A 7,888-nucleotide genomic window follows, 5' to 3' on the forward strand; every position below is an offset into this window, starting at 1 on the left:
CCCTGAGCTACAAATACTTTTCTTTATTCCAGGGGTCTCCAACCCTGGCAACTTTCAACTCCCAGAATTCCTCACCAGCTGAAGTCCACAGGTCTTAAAGTTGCCAAGGTTGGAGACCCCTGCTTTACTCTACTGAAGATATTACCTAGTCTGGTTAAAAAAAGTCTGCAAGAAAACCACCTGGCTCAGGCAGCACTCAGGACTTCATGTTCAACAACAATGGTTGGCAGTACTAAATATTTATGAAATGAGACTTGCAAAGAACCACAAGAACTTTAAAACTACCAAGTTGCTTTCAGGTGTTATATCTTACTTGCCATATGTATTTTAGCAACATTTTCCAACAAACTGCATCAGATATAAATTCTTGGAGCAAGAATTCTGTTTTTTGAGCGACCCAGACACAAAACTGTGAATATGTTTCAGGATCTTTTGATATCTAGTACTTTTTATTATCAGAATAAAACCTGCACACCATACTTCCTATGAGCTAGCTTAATGAACATAAGCATGCAAATGCCATCCTTTATGCAATAACTTTGTTTGTTTATTTAATTTGTTGGACAATGTGCTCATACAATATGTATTTCCTATTTTTGTGATTTAAAACAATGTTTTAAATCACAAAAATATTTTCAAAGCTGATGTGGACTCTTTCACAAGAAATCCAAAGGATAAAAAATGATAGAAATGGTACCAGTCTACTTGTTTCTATAACATGTAATGAAATAATCACTATTTCAGAGATTCTAAGATTTTTACACTGTAATCCTCAGTGCAGAAAAAAAACCTCGCTCTAAATTATTGCCAAGAAACCAAATTTGAATATTTCAACCATCAAGCTTATTTCAGTGTCTTTACTGATTGCCAATATGTGAAAACTCAGCTTTCAGATAGCTAATCCACAAAAGCTATTAGCAACATTGTTGTGATCCCAGAAAAAGTATCTTGCAAAATATCAGTATATGTTAAAAATTTCCAATATGAATTACTGAAGACATGCCTTATCTCACCACATCAAGATTTGCCTTATATTCTAACATTAAATTTGTTTAATAAGTTCATATTCAGTAAATTCCTATTTAAAAAAACAATTTCCTTACCACAAGTTTGCCCTTTTTGTTAAATTCATTGGTTGTTACAAAACATTCCAGAATCTCTATTTTAATCATAAAGTTATTTTAACTGCAAGAATACTACAGCCTAAAGTCTGGATGACATTTGGCATTAATTTCAAAACTGCTTTTCAGGTTTATGGGCCATTAATGGTGAACATTAATAAGTACGTATAAATAATTGTGTTCATATCATACTGGCCATTAGGCCATCTACAATCAAAGCTTGAAGTTTGACAAAGTGCAAAATAAATATATCAACACACACATTTCTGCTAATGGCTTGGTCCTAATTCAACTTGAATATTGAAAGAACAGGCTACATTAAGCACTCAGATAGCAAGGTTCATAAGAGAACCCAACACTTTCAAAGAACCATCAAAACAAAACACAAAATTACTATATTCACATTCACTCTAGTTTCCATCATGATAAATAAAGGGAATACGACATTTTTTAAAAAAATAAGTTGGGAAAAAAGATTTTTTGAGCTACAACTGTACTATTTTTTAGCATCTGGGTGACTGGTTTTCTAGGCATATTTGAACCACAACTAAAGTCAATAAAATGTTATTCAACTGTTATCAAATGTGAAAAGTTTGCTTAACTTTAGTTTATTGAACAGACCACAATTGGCTGGGTTCACACCATAGAGGAAGCCAAACAAATGGATCATGGCTTAATTAATTTATAGTCGCCTGTAATGCAACATCTGCAAAGAGCTGGAAGGACCAAGAACCAGCCTTTTGAACAATAACTTACTCCACACCAGAATATGGATATGAATTTTATCCATAAAATTGCTCCAAACAAAAGCCTATATTCTCCCATAAAAAGCTTCGTTTTTTTCCTCTTGAACTCTTGTTTTAAAGACACATTTTGCTTTGTTGAACAGTTGCATGCATCAGCCACAGAACTACGTGGCTCCTACTTCATCATACTATGCTGACTGGGATAAAATGATGCATTCCCACCCTTTTCCTTCTAGTAATTAAAAACTACACAGCTCCACAGGCTATGAAATTTTATATACAAAGAATCACTCTTTGAGGGATGATATATAAAGTGGAAAATAAAAAAATATACGCTAGCTTTTACACACTGAACCAAGACCACTCAGCTATTGAAGCCTATTGAAAAAAAGCTGTAGGTCTGTAATCATTTTATTTCTTTCAACTACTACTGCAAAGTCCCAGAATTTTTTTCAGTACATGTCTAGCAAATATGCTAAACCACACACATTGGCTTTAGTCAGATATGTATATACATGGAACAGCAGCCATATTTTACCCAAATCAAAAATAAGAAAATACTAATTCGAGATCTTAGTTGTAAGAATATTCATTTGAATCCATAACCTATATATTTTCTCAACATCACTTCTTTTCCTTCTCTATAACTTCAGCTCCTGTTGAGAGCAGCCATGCTCTCTATTTGGAATAGATTGTCATGATGTTCTCGTAGGGTATTTTTCAATTTACCAATTTAGCTAATAGTCTGGGAATTTCAAGATAGTTTTCCAATCCAAAAAAAGCAGCTCAATTAATTATTATCACAAAAAAGCAATCCAGGAGAATTCCACAGTTTCCATGCTGTCATTGAGTAGTTAAACTATTCTCTGTTCTCTGCCCAGTTTCTTATGTGTGGGAAGAATGGTTGGAATGCCATAAAAATTTCAGGAGAAATGTGTCTCAGCGTTCTGAGCAGCAAACCTCACATCACATTCAAATGAAATGAAAATAAAGCCCAGAACACCCAACTTGAAAGGCAGAAGATTGTTTTGCTTCTCTTCATGCCAAGACTACGTATAACATGTCACTCTTCTCAAAGTAGCAAACAGCGCCATCTGTAAAATTGGAAGAAACAAAGGTCCAATTGAAGAATACAGGTGGCTAAATTGCTTCCAGTTCCCAATCATTCAACTTCACAGCCCAATCTCTTTACTCACCAATGTCATTTTTTGTGTTTGAATACACAAATGTTCACCCTCATTACCAAGGAATCTACTGGATAGTTGTGTTTTATTAATGTTAATGAAGGTATAGGGCTAGTAAGTATGTTGTTAGAACACAGAAAAATAGTATAGGAAGTCCTTGACTTACAAAAGTTCATTTAGTGACTTTTTGAAGTTACAATGGCACAAACAAAAAAAATCGTATGACCAGTTTTCACACTTACGACTGTTGCAGCATCCCTCTGGTCATGTGATCAAAATTCAGACACTTGGCTTATTTATGATGGTTGCAATGTTACGGGGACACATGATCTCCCTTTGTGACCTTCTGACAAGCAAAGTCAACGGGGAAGCCAGGTTCACTTAACAATACTTTTGACTAATTTAACAACTAGAATGATTCACTTAACAACTGTGACAAGGAAGATTGTAAAATGGGTCAAACTCACTTAACAGATGCTTCACTTAACAGAAATTTTAGGGTCAATTGTGGTCACAAGTCAAGGATCACCTGTAATCCACATGAAAATTATGGGAGCCTCAAATTGAAGTAGAGCTTTGCATGGAGCCTTATGACACTGCTTCGTTCTTGCATCTGCATTTTAGAGCAGAGTAAATATCACCTTTTTCTTTGCCTTCCCATTCTACTGCAACAATCCTTTATTTTAGGACATAGTGCTAGCCAACCCTGAACAGAAAACGTTAATTCCAATGACTTAGTTTCATTCATGCTAAATCATAAAGTAAATTCTTTGGTTTGTGTTTAGCATATTTAGCAGGGGGACTGGAGACTAAAACATATGAAAAATGGTTGCAGAAATTGGGTATGTCTAGTCCCTGATGGCAAACCTATGGCATGCGTGCCAGAGGTGGCACACAGAGCTCTCTCTGTGGACATGTGCACCATCGCCAGCTGCTCTTCCAGGTTCTGCCAGTTGCTCTCTTCCGGCACTCTGGCGCGCATGCACACTCCAATTTTGGCACTTGGTGCTGAAAAGGTTAACCATCACTGGTCTAGTCTAACGAAGAAAAGGACTAGGGGTGATATGATAGCAGTCCTCCAATATCTAAGGGGTTACCAAAAAAAAGAGGGGGTCAACCTACTTTCCAAAGCATCTAAAGGCTGAAATGTCCTGCTTGAGCAGGGACTAGAAAACTCCCAAGGTCCCTTTCAATTCTGCTATTCTGCTAAATTCTATGAAATATTCTGAGATCCTAGTCAATTCTGCCTTGGATTTACATAATGGCTAAGTGAACAGTGTGAACCAATTCTATGTGAAGAACCAGTTCTAGATTAGGAAAATTAAAAAATTCAGAAGAAAAAGCAATCTCACTTAGAGGCATGCAAATCATTTAATGGTCAAAATATTCTGATTTCAAAACAGGCTGTTTCAAGAGTTTAGATACTGAAGTGGTGTGATTTCAAAATAAGTGTAGCAACCTCCATTTTGGGATTTATTACACAGTAACTTCCCCTTTTTAACAGTTTTCATGTTTTAAAAAATCCTTTTAATTTATTGTCAGTTTTTCTGCAAACACAAGAAGATCTGTAACTATGCAGAAACAACCATTTTATTTGCAGGTTATTTCATTTTTCTGCCCAACTGATAAGCACAAAATTGCAAGAAAACCTTGAAGGACACTTCTGCTAGTCTTAAGTAAACCAATTAAAGTAGCTATCTAGGAATGTGCAGCATTTCATATCTGAAGCCAAAAAAGTGTTCCAAGTAAATGTGGGCATGTTGTTGGCGTTTCCTTAACTCAAGTGCTTGTTTTCTTGGGAGCCAGGGAAACACACAGCTTCTCTGAGGTACTAACATCTTGGCTTGGGATCCAAAGTGTTACATACCCCTAGAGATCCCCAAAGTATCAGAGCAGCAGAGTCAGAAGAGAGACAAATCATTATATAGGAAGTAAAGATAAGCTTTTAAAAGGATTAGACAGAAAACCCACAATTTCTTTACAATTCTTATGCAAGTGAATAATTTTTGGTAAGCCATTTCTCTTTACTAGGGGGTGGAATTATAAAAAAGAAAAGAAAAAGAGAGGTATCCAAAAAGATGTCCTCACCCACTGTTTGCTCCGACCATTAACATCACATAGCCCTCAAAGATAACTCTTGAAGGGATGCAGCTTAAATAACTCAAGAAAAGATCTGGAATATGCAATTTAACATTATGTGGAGCTTACTCCTCCATTTTGAACAGATGTAAATCCAGGGCAGGAACTGGAGAAAAGAAGCAACAGACAATAGATCCTCTCCCAAGAGATGGATCATTTTACTGCTTTGAAAGTGACTCAGTAATGTAAATAGGTCAGAATTATCTATATCCTGAGGAAGCCTACAATACTAGAAAAATACAAAGTGTTAACCACTGAAGCACGCAGAGGCAGCTATTTCACAAGTTTGTACTTTGGGCTTTTAACAACCTCGCTTTCCTTACTTATCAGCAGCACATGTGCTTTGTGCATTTCTGGACTTAAGAAGAAAGAGGAAATAGCTGCCAATCTCCGAGAAACTCCAGTTTATGATGAAAATAAAATATTGAGCAAAGTCTGACGTCCTCAACCATTCCACTTCTGTCCATTTTTATTTTTTTGGCATTAACATTCACAGTTCTTCCCAAAATATGTTTATCTCCAGTGAAACTTTTTTCCCCTCTTTCAGTACAATATCACTTTCTTCACATCATTTCAGTTTTTCCTAGTTTCCAAACTTTGACTCTTACAAATGCATTTCCCCCTTCCCAAGATAAGAATGGGATTACATTCAAGGTTGTACTGGGTACTGGTTCAGAGGCATCTTAGCCACAGGCTTCATGGTGAACAATGATGCTTATCACGTCCGCCAATGGAACTATATTGTGCATTGAGTGCAGACCACAACAATAGCATGCAGGTAGTCCTTGACTTACGACCATAACCGAGTCCACGGTTTCAGTTGTAAGGCAAGCCACCAATTTTACTGTGACCATTTTTTACTATCTTTTCTGTGGTGGTTCTCAAGTGAATGCCACCATTGTGAACTCATTTGTTGCTATTTTCTAGCATCTAAAAGGTAGCGAAAATGGAGATTTATGCCAGTTTTGATAGCTTTCAGCAAAAACTGCATAAATTGGAGGCATGTGACCCTGCAGCATTGCAAATGGTTGTAAATGGGGGCTGACTGCTGAGTCCTCACACAAAATGCAGTCATGTTACTGGAGGGGACACACACACACACACACACACACACACACACACACAGATATTTTGAAACCTGGTTGGGATCTGTTGTAACTTTAAACAGTCACTAAGTGGCCAGCCTTAAGTCTCGGACTATCTGTATTGCCTCTGTTGTATTTTCTTTTTAGTTCCACTTATGAAAGGACAAAAAAAAATAAGGCAAGTGGCAAGGAAGTTATTGTAGAGAAGAGGAATATAATGGAAGTGAGGAGGAAATAGCATTGGCTGAAGATTTAGTCATGTCCACGGACAGTATTGGGAGGCAAAGCAGAACAAATCAATAAAGAGGAAAGCCTATTAAAAAAAAAAATAATAATAAAGATGCCGGGAACCAATTCCCGAAAATAGAAAGAAAACTACATCACCCTAATAAAATTTAAGCCGGCGTAGTGCACTTTAAAAATCTTACCAGGGATATTTATTTTGGCAAACCAGAGTACCAGAGCCCAGAGCCTTTGCCTGTGAATGGCTGTTTTGTGCAAAATGCCAATTTTTTCTTCTTCTCCTTTCTTTGATAATCTGCATTACATGAATATGTATGAATGCATTTAAATTATTTACACAGCTACCACCACCTCCTTAAAGAAAAATCACTCAGGGCACAAACAGCACAAAGCAGTATTAAAAAACAACACCAAGATGAAAATCCCAGAAAACTGGGATTACAAGCAGCCTCTATGCTCAACGGGTCTCCTCTTTCCACTGAACGGGGCAAACTGATAAAATAAAATAAAAAGGCGTTTCTGATCCATACCGGCTATACGTATATCTGCCCGTGTAGCTGCAGCTGCAAGGGCGGGCAGGGGGTTTAAACCCATGCAGACGTACCCTGACAGACCCTCCCCCCAATTGCACCCCACATGCAACCCTGCAAACCTCCCCTGCCTGGATTTGTGGGCACGGCAGAGGTCGGGCAAACGCACCCATACACACACACACACCCCTACCTTTTGCACGTGTAAATGCGTGTTGCGTGTGTAAATGCCGTATCGGGAGTTGGCGGGAGAGAGCCTGCAGAGAGTCCTCCTCTTCCTCCTCTGCGGAGACCCTCTGGGAAGGGTGTGCAAGCGCAGCCAGGCGGCTTACAAGGAACAATGCAGCCCGCCGCGGTGACACGGTCGTGTGAACGGGGCAGGGGGCGGGGGGGGAAGAATATTACCTTCCCTCCCAAGGCGTCGCGCGTGAGGGCAGCCGCGCACGCCTCCTCGCCTCCCCGGAGGGCTGCCCAGACGAAGACGCCGCCTCAGGCAGGGGGGTTCCTCCTCCCCTTACACTCGACGGCGCGGCACTTTGGGGACTCCTCCCCGGTAGGGCGAGGCCCGGCGTCCGGGGGTCCGAGGATAGAGACCCGGCTTCGCCTCAGGGCTTCGAAGCCGAAGCGGCGGCGAAAGAAGCAGCAGCGGCAACAGCCCTCCGGTCTCTTCGCGCCATCGATTCTCCTCAGCAGCGGCCAGGCGGAAAGGCCCGGCGCGCCCGCCTTCAGCGCGCGCCTGCGCTCGAGCCAGCCAGGGAGCGCGAGGAAGCGCGCGCCCTGGAGGGGGCGGGGCGGCCACGCCCACCCCTCAGCGCCGCATCTCCAAGCAACCAAGCCGCG

The 7,888-nt window shown here is 39.9% G+C and overlaps 1 protein-coding gene across 3 annotated transcripts in view; it reads right to left on the reverse strand.

The window, feature by feature from the left end:
- Positions 1–7,797, reverse strand: part of RSPRY1 (ring finger and SPRY domain containing 1) — a 37,116-nt gene extending 29,319 nt beyond the window's left edge. For 2 of the 3 annotated variants that reach the window (XM_087729464.1, XM_087729462.1), the window contains exon 1: positions 7,242–7,797. The gene's annotated coding sequence lies outside the window, so the exon portion shown is untranslated. Of the gene's footprint in view, positions 1–2,473; positions 2,722–7,241 lie in introns of those variants that run through there. The other variant, XM_087729463.1, reaches the window with a different exon arrangement.
- Positions 7,798–7,888: the final 91 nt, after the last annotated feature.

The sequence above is a fragment of the Thamnophis sirtalis genome, unplaced genomic scaffold (genome assembly GCF_051295495.1).
Source record: "Thamnophis sirtalis isolate CommonGarterSnake01/CBP01778 unplaced genomic scaffold, rThaSir2_p1.2 scaffold_14, whole genome shotgun sequence".
Taxonomy (NCBI): Eukaryota; Metazoa; Chordata; class Lepidosauria; order Squamata; family Natricidae; genus Thamnophis; species Thamnophis sirtalis.